This window comes from Dromaius novaehollandiae, chromosome 15 (assembly GCF_036370855.1).
Source record: "Dromaius novaehollandiae isolate bDroNov1 chromosome 15, bDroNov1.hap1, whole genome shotgun sequence".
NCBI classification, from domain to species: Eukaryota; Metazoa; Chordata; class Aves; order Casuariiformes; family Dromaiidae; genus Dromaius; species Dromaius novaehollandiae.
Window position 1 is genome coordinate 16,734,068 of NC_088112.1, and position 16,673 is coordinate 16,750,740.

At 54.2% G+C, this 16,673-nt stretch overlaps 1 protein-coding gene across 1 annotated transcript in view; it reads left to right on the forward strand.

Moving 5' to 3' along the window:
• Positions 1 to 16,673, forward strand: part of ARSI (arylsulfatase family member I) — a 34,505-nt gene that overhangs the window by 3,136 nt on the left and 14,696 nt on the right. The window lies entirely within an intron of this gene.

Here is a 16,673-nt window from a genome sequence, read left to right on the forward strand (position 1 = left end):
GGGGAGGTGGTAGACCAGGACAGGCAAATGGTTGTCAGGACTGAGCCCATAGAGGTGACACAGTCTCGGGCAGAGACTTGGTGAGGACGGCTTCCAGGGCCTCTGAAAAAGAGGTTTGGGTAGGACTCGGCCCCTGTGATTTGCCAAGAGTGCTGCCTGCTGCAGATATATTGTAGAACAGATTTTTACCTACTTTGACATGGTGCCATCTGGAATGGTTTTATACCTCCAGCAACCTTTTTATTTGTTTTCTTTATTAAAAAAAAAAAAAGTCCTCAAACCAATCCAACTCTTGTCTGCCACCATCCCTGCACACCCTGTAGAGTTCAGGAGTCTCACAATTGCAGAACCTGCTGGCCAGGCCTTGGGCAGAAAGAGGCAGGGAGTTTCTCCTAGGCAATGAAGCTCTCCAGAAAATAGCACACCTTTAAAATGAGTCCAGTGCATTGTAGGGAACTGTAATAGCAATGTTCAGATTAGTTCAAATGTGGGTATTTGAGTGTGGAAGCACTGGCAGGAGAAGCGCTGGGAGAACGGCCAGTGTTGATGGTACCCAGATTAGCCAGTCATCAAGATCACAGCACGTCTACCTGCAGAGTCTCTGAGAGACAAAGGCAGGGAGCAAATGCTGATAGCTCACCAAAGTGGGACGCTATGGTCACCTTGTGATGGAGGGAGGACAAGGGAGGCCCAGCAAGGGCTTGCAGGACATTTTGTCAGGGCTCAGTCTGCCTTGGAGGTGAGTTGAAGGTGTTCAGCAGGGCCAGATTTTCCAGAGCCCTCTGTTCTCTCTTCGCATCGAGGGAATGATGCTTTTCAGCATGCTTGGGGGAGTTTGGTGCATAAGTTTCTCCTTGTGTCAAAGCTTTCGGAGTCCAACAAGCCCCTGTTGAGCTGAGTTTTGAGGCCTCTCCTTTCCTAAGCCTCAGGACTCGCGTATGCTGGAGAGCATGAAAGATTCGGCTTTGAGGAATTCGAGTAGAACATGGAGGGAAGAAGATAGAGTTGAACATAAATGGGGAGCAAACTCATTCAGGAGAGACTGCTCTCTAGGAAGGCAAATAGAGTATGTTAAAGCCCAGAGTGGCCATGCACAAATGGCTTTAAAAATGCCTCCATTTTTTTTTCCAAGTGGCTCTTTGCAGGTCTGCTACAGTTGAGGGTCACTTGAGTCCAAAGCTTCATACCCTCAAACCATGAATACCCTTAGAAAGCCACAGATCAAGGCCTGATAGTAACACAACCCACTTGAATGAACGAATCTGAAAAAAAATATATGCTGCACCACAATTACAGGTAGAGAAGGTATTTCAGGCGTTTAGTAAACATGGCAAATAATAAATAGAGCTATTCAGTCAGCAAACAGCTGCGTGATTATAAATAGGAAAATCTACCCCAGCCCAAAGCCAGCTGAGACCCAACAACGTACAGTTATTAAGGAGTGACTTTTCTGTGCGTTTTTTGGAAGGAGGTTGAAAATATTTTGCCCACTCTTTATTTTAGGAAGGTGAAATGTCCCTGGTGGATTTCAAAAGCTAACCTCTCGAGTATGTGTTTTCCATGCCAAGACACTGAGTCACGAAGAGATTGCAGGAAGCTGTTTCAAATCCAGACAGGGGATAAAATGGCTGTAATTTAGTAGCCAGCTCAGCTCAGTCTGCTAATAACCACACCGCCCCATCCATGCCCTCAGCCTTACAGGCTGAGAGCTTTGCTTGCTGCCACTTTCGCATGCTCTTTGGTTATTGCTTGGGGTAAAACTTGTCCACACCTATTCCGTTCTGAAAGACTGCCTGTGTCCAGGCCAAACCAGAGTTCAGAGAGCATGTTAGCTGGCTGGAAAACGCTGTCATTCCTCCTTTGTGCCATATGGAAGCTGACAGTCTCTAGGCATGTCTTTTGGACCCTTGGGCTTGCAGGGACATTTTTCTGCTCTCCCTTGTTTAAGCTGCAATCATCAGTTTAATGTGTTTGTCCGTGTATAAGTTTCTGGCATTGGTGTGTTGTAGCAGGGAGGGCCACGTCTTCATCGTGTGAAGTGGTTGGACCTATTCCTTTGGTGCCCCTAAATGAGGTGCAATTTGCATGGGTGGGGTTGGTTCTGTCTTTTAGGGGGTTGCACAATTGCCTGTGGAGCATCATGATTTTATCCTTAGAGATGCTAGGGTGATCGTTAACGCTCCTTAGAGATGCTAGTGTGGTATGTAGCACCTATGGGGTCTTGACACGTGGGGGGGGGGGGGGGGGATCGGATCCCAGGCTGTGTGCCTGAAGGAGTTTCTGCCTCCAGCTGCTTGTGGTTACACTACGGTGGTGGAGCAGAGACAACAGAAAAGGTGCTTTGCCAGCTTCTCAGCTCGTACAGCTCCCCGCCTGACCCATTTCATCACCGCTGATTTCAGCCAAAGTATGAGCTGCAAACACGCTGCTCGTTCTGCCTCTGCTCTGGGGCAGGATCCCCCAGCCAGGGAGTGGGATGGGTGGCCTGGGACAAGAACCTTGTCACCTGCAGCAGGTGCTCTGATGAGTCTCATGATCAGAGCCCTGGCCTGGATTATGAATCTGACCTATATGTTGTCGCAAGGCAAGATCCAGCAGGGATATCCTGCTGACACGTTGGGATTTTGTCCCGTTAGGATTAATGACCTTTCTCTTTGCTCCAAGGGTGGCTCAGTCCCATTACCAGCAGCAGAGCTGCCTGGGTTGGCTGAGATGTGCTCTGTCACTGCCACCCCGTATCAGCATATCAAGGCCAGAGGGGAGCCGTTATCCCCTCTATCCCCTCCTGCTGCGAATCGCTCCCAGAGCTTCCCCTCCTCCCAGCTGCCTGAGGAACAGGCTTCGTGTCTTATGTCTGTTCACTGTTTGAAGGCTTTGGTATGTGCTCTGCAGAGTCAGAAATCTTGGTCCCTGCTGCCATGGAGTCGGCTGAAAGTGCAGGCTGTGTTTAGGAGGAGAATTTGCAGGGCCCGGTTCAGAAAGGAAACTGAACTGAACTCCCCCGCTCTGGCTGCCCCTGCCAGGAGGGCTTTGATCCACATCTCCTGGACGGTGCCTTGGAGTGCCATGCGGGCTGGCTCAGAGGAGATCAACCATTGCCTGGTCTAGGCAGAGGCTGGCCTGAGATGACCAACCAACTCAGACCATGGTCTGAGCTGGGAAGCTCCCTGCAAGGGGGTCCAGAGAGCAAAATGAGTCCCAAAGTCCCATCAGCTCCTGGGTCCTTGAGATGAGATGAAGTGTGTTGCTGACAAAGGAAGGGGTTGCTTTACTCAGCATCTCTGGGGTGGCTGCTCCATGGGACCTGCTACCGTGGCTGTTCTAGTGTCTCGGTCTTGCAGGTGCTCCCTGCCAGGGTAGCAGAGGAGGTGGGGATGGGTCAGGGCAGGGAGGAGTGCAAGAAAGACAGATGGAGATAAAAGGAGGAGGACAGAGAACTGTACGAGACAGTGAGGAGAGGAGGTGGGAGCTGAGAGGAGAAGCTAGACGGAGTGAGGAAAGGAGAAGCAGTGAAGGGAGACATAGAGATGGAGGGAGGAGTTCTCATTTCCAAGGGAAAATGAGGCAGGAAAGGGAAGAAGCAATGGAAAGTCAGAGGAGAGATGGCGAAGCGGGAACAGAGAAAAGCCAAGGAAAAATAAAGTCACAACAGGCTGGCTTGGGGGAATTTGTTTGCTCATGCCCCTGATTTGACAGTCCTTGGTTGATGCTGCTCTGCTCTGGGTGTATGGCAGAGGGTTGCCAGGTGCTGTTCTGCGAGGCTTTGAGTCACCAAGGATATCTGCATCTCTCAGTAACATGCCCGGGGGAGCACATTGCAGGCTGGGAGCAGGCCCTGGAGAGCAGTGAGGGCAAAACTGGCCACAGCAAGTGTCCCTGCCATCTTCCCTTGGCCAGCAGACTGGGTCTGGACTTTAAAAGGAACTGCTTTAGAAATAGTCTTGCTCAGGAATCCCTTGTCTTTCTCTTTTGTTTCGCTGTTCTCTCCCCCCCCTCCTTTTCTTTGTCTGCTAATGCACAACAGATGGGAGGAAATGCCATTTTAAATGCCACAGCATCCTGATGAAATGTGATGGCTTATGGCAATCTCGGATGAATCATGGCATTGTTTTGTGTGCAGGGCCCTGCTGCGGCTCGCCCTCGCTAGGGCAGTTTTCTACCTCCAGTTTTACCAACACAGTTAAGGTCCTTTAGGCATCCATGCCAGCCCGTTGGCAGGTCCCCTCCAGGGCCCGGGTGCTCAAGTCACATTAATTAACCAGATGCATTTGTGGAGTCAGAACTGAGCCCGCAGTTGCTTTACTGGTGGTGAAACCAGCAACTAGCTTTGGAACATCTGGTCTGAACTGCCTTTGGGTACGTGGGGGTTATAAATTACACTAAATTCCCATGTTACATTTATGGGATTTCCTCATAAGGTGCAAAAGCTCTGTCCCCAGGAGGAACAGGTTCGAGAGAAACAAGCCCTGCGCAGCACAACCCTCCCCACCATCGCCAGCTTAGCGCTCAGCCGCTTTGGAAAGCCGGGCTCTGTCTCCAGGCCTGCCTGCTCCTCGGCCGTGCTGCGGAGACGGATCTGCAGAGCCAAGTCTGGCGGTGGTTTCTGTGATGTGGCCACCTGCCGCTGGGGGTTTGCTTGAGATGATCGGATCATTTCACGTAAGCTATCAGGCAAGCATCAAATAATATTGACTCAATCGCTAGCAGCCTGTTGCCAGATGAGAAACAGCAGCTCAGAAGTGGGGAAAAAAAAAATACCCACCCCCCCCCAATGGCTCCATTTCTGAAACCTGGAGTGACCCAGCCCTGTTAGTTTCAAACTAATTAATTGCGGAAAAAAAGTTACCTCTAAGCCTGCAGAATATAAAGCAGTCTTTTAATTTAGGTGGCTGAAAGAACAGATTTGAAAACTTCAACTAGCAACATTAAAATTTGGTTACAATATGCTTAATTTTAGTAACCTAGATTGAAAACATCTCTCCCTGTACGTCTGAATGCCTGTGTGTCTAATTCACGGCAGTTATTCCGCCCTGGCACTGAAAAGCTAGCAGCGTTAAGCCGTTTTGTTTCTCATTATTATAAGATCTAACATATGTTGATGGCCTGCTGTAGCGAGTGGAAGGGGTGTTGTTATTAATTAACCCCCCCCATCCGCTGCTTTCCCCCAGGCTCCTGCTCCGGGCCGGTCCGTACGTGTATCCTCGCTAACAGGCCTGGCAGCTCCGTGGCGCCGCGCGGCCAACAGCAATAGTCGCAGCAGCACGGGGGTGTTTGCTCAGATTGCGGCGACTCTACCTGGAATAAGAGGCGAAGGGGGCTGTGTTTGCATTTGTGAAGCCAGAGGCTTGGGGTATTATATTTCCCCCGTCAGGCGTCCTTTGCTGATTTAAGTTATGTCGAAAGCTGTGTGGCAGGAAAAGGAGGGGAAGGAGGGAGTGGGACCACGCAGCTGAGGGTGGAGAGGGAAGAACCAGGGCCGTGTGTGTTTGGGCAGGCGCCGGCAGCGCCGCGGCGGCCCCGGCTCCGTCTGGGCCAGGGGCTGTGCTCTCCCCACCGTGACGCTCGTGCTGGGGTTGTGCTGCAGGCTTGCGCCACGGCTCACAGCCTTGCGAACCGTCCTGAGCTTTCGCACCTCAGTTCTGACCAAAGCAAAACCCTTGGCTCTCGGTTCAGCGACACATGAGTCTGAGAGAGGAGCAAAGTGGCTGAGGTGTCCCTTTTTCTTCAGCAATGGGCTGCTCCGTTAGCTCAGCCGTATCATATAACTTCACCCTCGGATGGACGGCTCCTCCCTCGTGCTGCCGCACAAACCAGGAGCTTTTGCAGCCCGGACCTGGGGCCTCTTTCACAGTCCCTGACCATACCCAGCACCCGCAGCCAGTTGGCTTGCTTTGAAATCCCCCCGTGAGCTGGGTCTAGGAGGTCGGGAGACAGAGAAAGGCTTGACGGCACATACCTGCTTGGCAGATTGGTGTCACCTAGAGACACCTACACCCTGGGGAGCATCGCTGTGCGTAGCTGTGCCCCACAGCACTGCCCTCCACATAACTGTCTCTCCATCACATAGACGTGGGTCCTGGCATGAGCACAGCCATGTCCAGGCGATGGAGAGACAGTTATGTGGAGGGCAGTCTTGAATTCAGGCAAAAAACAAAGAGGTAAGATTTCAGCCCTCTGCTTCCGAGTTTTTCTGCTTTGTACATTAGCGTTCCTTCCTAGTCCCTCTTGTGTCTGACCGTGGCTGTCAGGATGACGAGGGAGCCATTAATCGGCTCTTGATGTGTGTTTATTTCGTTTAGCATGAGTGCTGTGGTGAGAGCTTTAGAGATGTTCGTTATGGTGATTGCTTTCCCTGCTTATTAGGATGGAAAAAGCCACAGTGGTTAAGGGAGGGCAAGTGGAGAGATGCCAGGCGCATTAGTGCTCCGAACAGTCACGGAAGGCCCATTTTATTAGGTATTTTGCCTTAATTTCAAGAGGAGGAAGGCTGGGCTCTAGGGGGGCTGTGAAGGGCACAGCTGCCCCATGGCCTGCACTCTTTGACCAAGCAGCTGTGGGTTGAGGATAGACTCTTGCAGCAACTGTCTCCTAATTCAGCTGGGCTCACTCTGAAGGTAGTGGAGACCTGTGTGAGTGCATCCAGCATGAGCCTTGCCTTGTACCAAGGTGTTGCCAGCCCTTCCTGACACCCGGGGCATGAGCAGACAAGGCCGGGGCAATGGTCCTGCTTACAGCTACGTGACAGTCTCTTCCAGAGCACGAGTGCACAGCCGGCCTGGCCTGCTGCAGAGCAAACACCCTGCCCCTGCCCAGGACAGGCAGCCCTCGCGGTGGGGTTTCACCTAACCCAGGCAGATGCCTGCTGGTGCCCGCATTGACACCCCTCCCTCTGGGTTCGGTTTGAGGTGGCTTTCCCTCCCAGGCGGGGGGTTTTTGCTGTGAGTTGCTTCAACATGTGCATGGAGTTTGCAGGTACCTCCCTGTCCCATCGGCCATCCGATGACAGCGATCCATGCCCAGTGCTCCTTGTGGAAGCCAGCTCAAGCCCAGTGGTCAGTGGTGTGTGCATCCCATTCAACCCAGCACAAGGAGGTCCTTCTCCTAACGGACAGCCCAGTGAAGCACCCTTGTTGCATTGTCTGACCACTGTGACTGCTGTCTGCTGGGCGTTGAGGTGGATGGGACAGAGATCTTTTGCTCCTGATACCCAAATCTGTCATGTCCTAGGCTTCCCGGGCAGGCTGTGGAGCGCTCTGCCTCCACTCAGGTGGGACACAGCCCCACTCTGGCCATGTTCTCTGGATTGATGCAACTTTCGATGCTCCAGAAAAGCTCAAGTTTCACGCAGGAATACGTACACACACGTCTGCTCAGCCTGGCAGCCAGATCTGGCCTTTCCCTGCCATTTCAGGGCCTCCTGCTCCCCCCTGGTGAGGGGGGCAGATGGGCTTGCTCTTACACTGTGCTGTGGTCGTGACTGCACCACGGGGCTCAGAGGTGCCCTGGCCCCACGGAACGCCTGCTGTCGATTGCATGTAAACAGGCCGTGTTGTGTTTAGGATATAGGCTGGTGAAATGGGAGTTTTGTGGTCACCGCATATGTGCCTGATCCACCCTGGAGGCACAACTGATCCTCTCCCCTTTTCCTGCCCGATAACCCCAGTGCTTGGTCTACAGCCAGGCCCAAATGCGTGCTTGTGTATAAGTGACATTGATGATGGAAGAGGACAGAGCTTGGACCTGCTGTAGCAGGGATCCTACTGCTTTCTTGCTGTGGCAGGCAGTGAAAGAAAACTTCAGAAGACTGACAGTGTGGACAGACCGTCTGTGGGCAGTGGAGGCTGCCATGAAGGAGAGTGGGCTCCTGGAGCAATGTCAGTCCCTCTCCTCCCTGGATAGCACAGGGAGATAAGCCTGCTTATCCACATGTGACAATAATACAAGGGAATTGCAAACAGATTCTTGCCTTATCTTGCTTGAGGGATATTGCAGTAAAGGGATTTATTTTGGCTTTTCTGCCAAAAAATGTACACAGATATTCCACCAAAGCACATATATATGTTTCTCTTGGAAACAGACAAAACTCTGGTATCCAAAAAAGCCCTGCACTGTTATTAATCTCCAGGATTTTGTCCAAGTTTCATTAAAAATCTGGACATACTTGAAATGGCTTTCAGATAAAGTTGAATGAATCTCCCTCTGTCTTAGAGGCTGGTGTGGCCTGATTTCCTGAGATTTGGGCTGCTGGGGAATTGGGTAGGAGATTTGCGGCCACCTAAACTGGGAAAGAGGGAGCATCTTAAAAACAACCTGATCTGAATGAATCGCCGGCACTTTTCTTGGCCTGTGACTTGCTGTGGGTGTAGCAGCTTGCATGGGGCAAACGTGGGCCATCTCCCCCAGGGGAAGGGATTCTTTGGTCAGCATTAAATCAGATGGGCAAGAAATTGCTATCAGGAGGCTTGGCTCGTGCTGCATGTGTGTGCTGTTTCAAGAGCCGGGGAGAGCTGATTCTGCAGTGCTTTCCAAAGTGTGAAAAAACTCCCTGAATCCGCTCGGAGCAAAAAGCTAAAGCGGCAATGCTGGGGCAGGCACCAGGCTCAAGGCACTCCTCCGCCTTCCCTGGAGCCAGGGCCCGGGATGCGGCCAGCTCGTGGCCACAACAAGCCCGTGAGTCCTCGTAGCCACAAGAGGGTGACAAAGTCTCATCCTGTGCTGTGGTGGCCCTGGACAAACCCAGAGATGTCCCCAGCTAGCACAGGACAGCAGCCCACCTTGGAGACTGAGCCTGCCTGAGTAAACGGAGGCTCTTGGAAAATCCTAGCTGAAGTGCTAGATCTGAGAGCGTGCTGGCTGGAAATGGGATCCTTGTATTGAAAACTTCAGGACGTTTTTCCACCTGGCTTTAGTTAGTATCAGTGCTGGCATCAGCAAAATCTTCCCGTTGCCAAAAGAGGGGAGAACTCCCAAGATTGCTGTAGCAGGCAGGGAAGGAAAACCTCACCCTTGCTCCCCCTCGGCAGTCTAATGCGAAAGCCACATTTTAGAGTAATTCTGGAAAAATGGAGAGTGACTACTTAGTAACTGTCCTTTGTGCTAACTCTGAGAGTTGTGTGGGTCAGCCCAGCACCCGGCTCTGTACCTCCTGGCTGCCTGCTCCAAAAAATGCCGGGGCTTGGGGATATGGGTTTGGTGGAAGAGCCGCCCAAACTCGGGCAGGGCCGGGATGGGGCACCCTCGGTGCCGGTGCCTTCTGGAGGATGGTGCAGGAGCCCATGGCTCCCTGCCACCTCGTCAGGTCACCACGCGGATATCGGGTGAAGGAAAGGTAACGGGAGGCTGGCAGGAGGACCCGGCTGCCGATGAGGAGGAGGAGGGCAGAGTCCACGGAGCGTAGGGTGTGAAGGCAGCAGGGAGGAGGGGATGCACCCCTGCAGCTTGCCCAGCTCTCCTCCAGCCCTGGGTGGAGGGAACCCTGCCTTGCACACCGCAGGCTCTCTGCATGTGGGTGTACGTACGTGTTAGAGGCATATGCTGGGCTGCTCCCGTTTGCTGCGGACGCGAGGGCTGATCTGGTGTGCTGCCCTGCTGCAGAGGCTGGGGGCTGGTTACCTGGTGCTGAGTCGGTAGGTGGGAGTGGTGCTGAGCAGAACAAACGCGCCTTGCTCCAGCCCCCTGCCCTGCGTGGTGAGCCGGGCTGATGGGGAAAGGGTCTCCTGGGGAGGGAGGGATTCCTGCGGCAGGGCTGAGGGGAAGAGAGGGAGAAGGAGGAGGCTGGGGAGAGTGTGAGGGAACACAAGTGAAAGGGGAAGGAGGTGGCAGAAGGATCGAAAGGGAGACGTGGCCTGTGTGAGAAGCAGCTTGTGACCAAGGGCAACCACGAGAGAGAGGAGGCAATGTTGTCTGACCAGGCCCTTCTGTTCGCACGTTGCACACCCATGCCCCGACCTGCCCGTGGCAGAGGGAGCTGCTGTGTTCGGGCTGCAGGATGCTCCCATGCATCCGCGCCGTGCCCCTGCTGCCCTGGACGTCCCCACGGTGCCGGCGGGTGGCTCAGCTGGGGCACGTCCGGCCAAGCCCAGGCAGAGTCGTCCCGTGGCGCAGGCTGCATCCTCGTCGGTGCCCGCGCACTCGGGTTTCTTGTGCTTTGGCCCCGTGGGGGGTCCGTGGCAGCTCCCAGCCCCCGTGGCCCTCTCCGGGTGAAAGCGGTGGTCCCTGCTGCTGCTGCCTCTTCTCCTCCCTCCACTGCCTGCTTTGCAGCCTGGAGCGTGCCCCGCACAGGCTGACGTGAGCAGGGGACTCTTGCAAAATGATCTTTGTGATTCTGCTTCCAGAGGGACAACAGGCGTTTCTAAACGACTGCCCGAGGTGCTGTCCGAGACAGAGGAATAAAGTGCTTTGGGAGGTTTCCAAGACTTAGTTTCATCCTCCTCCATCCCAGGAGGCCGGGGCAGCGGGTGTGGGCTTGACGACATCTCCGGTGATGAGTTCCAGCCAGCTCCCTTGTAACTTCATCTGTCGCTGGGATGGGAAAGCCTGTAGCGCACCAGACAGGAGGGCGGCTCTTGCCAACCTCTGATCTTACCGGCTGATGAGTGCGGGCTGTCGGCTGGGGAGTTTGCTCTGTGTTTCTGGGAAGGATTGACTGTCCGACCAGAGCGCCAGTCACTATTTTCCCATGGACTGCGACTTGATTTTAACTGTCCTTCTGTTGCGCGAGTGTGTGTGCGTACCAGTGCGTGTTCTGCTATGGTATATTGGGATTTATATTTGCAAATCCCCTCACTCCCATCTGTTTCTTATGCTGTTATTGATAGAAGGAGGAGGGGAAAAAATCCTTGCGCAGAACTGGGAACATGGCTCCCCTCGCCGCGGGTAATGGTTGTATTTCGACGCCCCTCATCATCTTCGCTGCCCGGCTGCAGGCCGCTCAGGGAGCCCGTAGCAAGGGGACAGGGCACACGTGCACCCTGCCTAGACCCTCCCTAGACCTCCCTAGACCTCCCTAGACCTGTGTTCGTGCTTCGTGCACGCCGTCCGCGGGTGCTGGATGTGTTCGGTGGCAGCGTGGAGGCACGGGGGGGCGAAGGCTCGCTCTGAGCGCGCATGGGGACAGATGCGTGCGTGGCCTGGGTGGGCTGGCGCGTTTGCTCGGGCGGAGAGAGCGGCGATTGCATTGCTGGGTGCTCCTGAGGGTGCCGTGGGCCGGGGAGCGCAGGGCCTGGGGTGGTGGCGTGCAGCACATGGGGCTATGCAGGGTGCTGTGAGAGGAAGGTGTGTGTCTGGGTGACATGGGCTCTGCTCCTGCAGCTGTGGCTTCTTCATTGAGTTTGTACTCCGAGGAGATTTTGCTGTTTTCTCTTTAAATACTAGAAGTAATTAGATGCTGCTTATGAGTAATCGTTTGGACTGAACAGTCTGGTTTCATTTAAAGTGGTCAGTATGAAATGCCTCCTGATTTATTAGGAAAAAAATTTAAAAAGACTCCTTCTCCTTCAGCCTCCCAGGAGTCCTGGTGGGGAAGAGGGCAGAGGGAGGGTTAAACCCCACCTTTCCTCACCCCATGCCTGGGATTTGCTATAAAAACATCCCTTAGGGAGAAGGGAGAAAACATTGCCTCCCATCTGCAGGAAGGGCTGTGAAGATGAAAGAGGGGCTGGGTGTGCTGTGAACAAGGCGACCGTGGGGCGCGGGGGGAACGGCTGACCCTGCGCTTTCCCGCAGTCCCAAAGCACCATGCAAGCGGACGTTTGCTGGCGGTTCCCAAGCCAAACCTTGAAAGCCTAAAGCCAATGTTAACGACCAGGCTGCAACATGCTGAATTTTACAGTCCTCGGTGAAAACTGTGACAGTAAATCTGCCTCTGGCTTCAGTTGTTAAGTTGCCCTCAATACCACAAAAATCCCTGCGAGTTTCTTGTTGACTTTGGCCGTGGAAGTGCTGTGCTCTGTTGCAGCACGGCGTTAACAGCAAGGAGATTTGCGAGGCCTTGGACGCTGCGGCGCTGGTGTGTAGGAGCCTGTGCTGGGGAGGGGATGGAAGGAGCACATTCCCTTTGGTGTGTTCAGCACATTTTATCAGCTTATCCGATACGTGGGCAGATGAAACAGTGCGAGTCAGGCAGGGTGAGAAGCTGTTTCCCAACAGGGCGCAGCAGGCGTTGGAGATAGGAGGAGCGTGGGAACTACAAGTGAGAGGAAGCTTGGGAGCTCGGACCGTCCAAGCCGAGGAGCCCTAGCCAGCGGCATGCGCTGCGGCCAGGGAAGGAGGCCCGTCGGTGGGAATGGCTCTGCCCCTGCCCTGCTGCTCACGGAGACCTCCGAGGCAGGAGCGAGCGCAGCAGGCAGAGCTCCTGCGTGGGAGCAGCCGGCCGGACCAGGACCAGCCCGGCGCCACCCGCGAGTCTGCTCGCACCCCGCACAGCCGGATGGGCGTCCTCAGCCCCTCAGCAGCCGCTTAAACATTGCCGAAGTTGTTACAGGGTCCAAAATACTGTGAGGTTTGGTAAGGACTAGACTAACTCCGTGTTTGCCCTGTTTCTCGTGCTGCTCCCTGGGCACGCAGAGGATGCTGCGCAGGGAGCATCCTGACACGTCTGGGAGACGAGACGCCGAGGAGCTAGACCTGGGCTGACCTTGCGTAGCTGTTCCTGGGTTTTCTGTGCAGGCCCTCGGCTCCTGTCACCTAGCAACCGTGCATCTTATTGCGTGGCAGGATTAAATAAATTGTATTTAGCAGGACCATGAACCCTGCCTGGCCGTTCACCCGCTTGGGGTTGATGGCTCTGCAATTACCCAACCGTGGCCTGTCACATGTAACCACGGGAGTCCAGCTAATTGGGAGGAGCAGCTACGTAATCCACGTTCGCACTTTGCCATTCCCAAATCCGCCCGTAATTCCAGATGCGAGCCACTTCTGTGCATTGCTTTCTGCCTGTTCGAGAATCAGCACGATGTGTTGCTCTTCCTTTTTGTGGCTTCCCACGGCGAGATCCAGATCCTGCTTTGACCTGGATCCTTGGGCTGATCCGTATCCCTTGTTTTCATTTATATCTCAGTGTTTATGGGAGCTGAATGTGGGTTATACCTTTCCATTTATAGTTTTAAGAAAGCATGCTTGGATTTTGTTCCAGTCATTTTTTATCTTGACTAAAATGTCGGCTTTGAAGACCTATTATTAGCAATTTTGTATAGCTTCTGGATTACTGCAGATAATAATGAATCACCCTCTGCAGTATTGATATAGGTACTTTAAGCCTCCCAACAACCAGTCTGTGAGCTGTGCCGGCGACTGAGTGCAGAAAACTCTCGATGGCAATGGGTGGGCTCAAAATATGGGTACGGCGCTCTGTCTGCAAATTTATCTGCTGTACTCCCATGCGAGGCCTTCCTCCTAGCCGGGCATCCCGGCGCACATACGTCGGCTCAGCTCCAGCTCCCAGCGTCAGCTCGCGCTTTGCAGCCTCCTCCTTGCCCCGAGTCGTGCGGCGGCCGCTGCGGCCAGCCGGCTCAGCCCGGCACCGGGATCGGCGGCCGCCCGGCACGCTGAATGCTTCCCGTCCTCGCAGCCTTGGAGAGCGAGGCGGCTCGCGCCGTTTCCCTCTTCAGGAGGCCGGCTCTGCTCTTCCCCTCCCGGAAAGCAGCGCTGGCAGCGGGGTGTGATTTTGCTTCCAGCCCCTTCCACCACCACCCCCCCGCCCAAGGTGATTTGCTCTTCTGAAAATTAGGCAGTGGGAACCACTTCTAATCCTAACCAGAAGCTCAGATTTAGAATGAAGGTCTGGAAAAAGCACAAATAACTCCTGGTATTCCGAATAAATGTGCTTCTGAAAAAGAGGTGTTTTCAGTAAAAGTATTCTGGAAAACATACCTGAGGGCTATTAACATTTTTTTTCCTACCTCTGTCCTTCCTGCCAGCTACATCAGTTCATCTAGGAGATGAATCCTTTCCCCTTAAATCCCCTTAAAAAGTGGCAGCTTTGCAGCTGGCTTCACCTACAGTCCCCTGGGCCTTGCGAATGCATTCATTTTATTCCTTTCGCCGGCTGCCTCCACCCTGCAGCACCGCTGATGCCAAAAAGCCACCTAATCATGTCCTGCAGCTCCCTAGGGCAGGCACTGGGGAAAATGCCGAAAAGGAGGAAACGTCTGGTGCCCACCTGGTGCCCACGTTTGCTTCCAAGGTCACCCAATGCCCGGTTACCATTCGGTTGCCTGATTTTTTCCTGGGGGACTGCTTTGCCTTTGGACTGAAGCTTCTTCTGTGCTTGTCCTCAGAAAGGCCCTCACCAGTCCCCGTTAAAGTCGTGCTTTCCTTGCGGGCAACCGCATTTCTTTGCAGGATCTGCTGGTTTCGCTGTTGCCTGACAGGCAGCTGCTGGCTGCCTGCACTTGAGTAAATAAAGCTCACCCAGCTCCGCTCAGCCGTGGAGGAGGCCACTCCAGGCCCCTCCACAGAAGTTATTTCCATGTATAAATCTCATCCTGCAAAGCTGAGCTGCAAATGAAATATGCTGCCTCTGAAGAATTACTCCTCGAGTTTTCCATTTAAGCGAAATACTCCAGTGCGTTACCTAGTACATTCAGCTGTTGGAAACTTGTTTTTTTTATTATTATTATTTTGGTCTGTTTCCCATTCGGGAGGGAAGAATCCAATCTCCAAAGTTTAATCCTAGATTTCTTTGCTGGCAGAGCTCATTGCACGGCTCCAAAAGGAAGCTCTGATAGTCCCGGGCATGACTGTAACTAATGTAGCAACACAGGAATCGTGAGTCTCTCCATCCCTCAGTCTGGCCTAGAAGCCAGACAGGTCTCTGGGTTTAAACACAGACCTGGTTTGGCTCATGCTTGGGAAGCAACAGAAGCAACAGGGCTGATTTATTGTAAAATCAGGGCAGCAGGGAATGCAAGTGTTAAGTATCTGAATCTCTGTCTCCGCACATCTTGCCTTCCACCCCGATGAAATGACTGTGGGCAACCCGGGCCTTCGAAGAAACTTCAAAGCAGCCAGCACAGCATCTCCTGCTCTAAACGAAGACTGATGAATAATAGAGTGGACCCACCCACTCTCACTTTAATCTGTCATGTTCTATGGAAATTAAGCCTTTCTCTTACAAGCAGGCAATTTGTGCTCTTGGCATCTTCAGTGAGAAAGAGCTCTCATCTCTTTTGCTGGATTATTAATACCTTTTGTGTTAAGTAATGCCGTGTCTAAAGGGGCTATTTACCCATTCTGAAATACTCCCCAACAAGCAAACTACAGAAGAGCGACCCTTCGCGACAGCGTGCCCTGTCCCGCGGCACGCGGGAGCCGGCGCTGGGGGGACCCGAAGGGGTCTGGCCGTCCGGCTGCGGTCTCTGCCCGTTTCCTGCTCCATCAGCTTGGTGGTGACCAGCCGTCCAGCAGTAACCTCTGAAAGGCACCCCCCCAAACTTCTGCCTCCTGTCCTGCCAAAACAGAAAACAGCCCTTCATGCTACAGGGAGAAGCAGCCCCTCAGCACGAGCTCCCCGGGATGCTGAGGAAACATGTCCTGGGTAAACAGGCCGTTCGTCCTGATGGATCACAGGTGCACGCCGGGCCGGCGCGGGCAGGTGTGTTTTCCTTTCTCTGAACCGGGCCGGGGTTGTAAACAAGCAGGGCGATCAGGCGATGCTGCTGTGCCCTGCTGCGAGGTCCCCAAGCGAGAAAGGGCTCCTTGTCTCGGGCAGGCACTAGAGCCAAGCCGGGGGATCGCAGGGTTTTATTCACCTCACTCCCTGCGCCTTGGCTCGGGCTGGCAGGGAGCTGAGCCCCGAGTGCCGGGCAGGGCTCTGGGAAGGCATCCCGCCCGCCGGGCCTTTGCGTCTCCCGCCAGGCAAAACCCCGGCACCTTTGAAAGGGGAGATGAAAAGCGGGGAAGGAGGGAGCTGCCAGGGGCCAGGAGGCTGCCGAGCCCTTGGTAAGGGGTGGCCGGGTCCCCCAGCTCCTCAGCGGGGCCGGGCTGCTGGGAGGCGGCTGCTCCAGGCTGGGAGAGGCTCTTGCCAGGCGGGCGCTGGGAAGAATTGCTCTTTCTCCCTGAGCCAGGGCGAGGCGGGAGGCGATGCCAGTGTCTCGCATACTTTGAGGAGTGAGGAGTTTCTGTGTATCCCATGATTAATCGTGTCAGGAATGAAGGTAGGGGAGTCCAAAATCAATAGGCCAGTGAAGCCAATGTCAGGGTCATACGGCGGCACTGCCAGAAACCAACCATGCTAAATGCTTAAATCCTTCCTTCCGCCTCTTTGGGACCTTCTCTTCTGCTTCAAAAAGAGCCCTTGCAAGCGAGGGAACAGCTGACTTTTTAGCCAAGGTCAGCCCTTCAGGAAGGCAGTGGCAGGGGGGCAGAGCAGTGTCTACCCAAAAAGCTTTAGCTGTGAGAGCCTGGTGGGACCGGACACAGAGACCACTGAGGGCAAGCAGGTTTCGCTTTCCAGCAAGAGCTACCTGAAGTAGCAAAGCTCCTCACTCCCGGTCCGTTCCCTGTGCTGCTTCCCCTCCCTTCCCCACCGTCCTCCCTGAATCCTGCGGTGATTCACGTCTGAACGTATCCCCGCTCCCCGCTGTCCGGGAACTCCCTGGCGAGGCTGCGAGCCGTCACGCGAGCCCCGGGATCTGCTGGGGAGCTGCGGTGGGGAGCGCCTTGCGTCCCGGGTG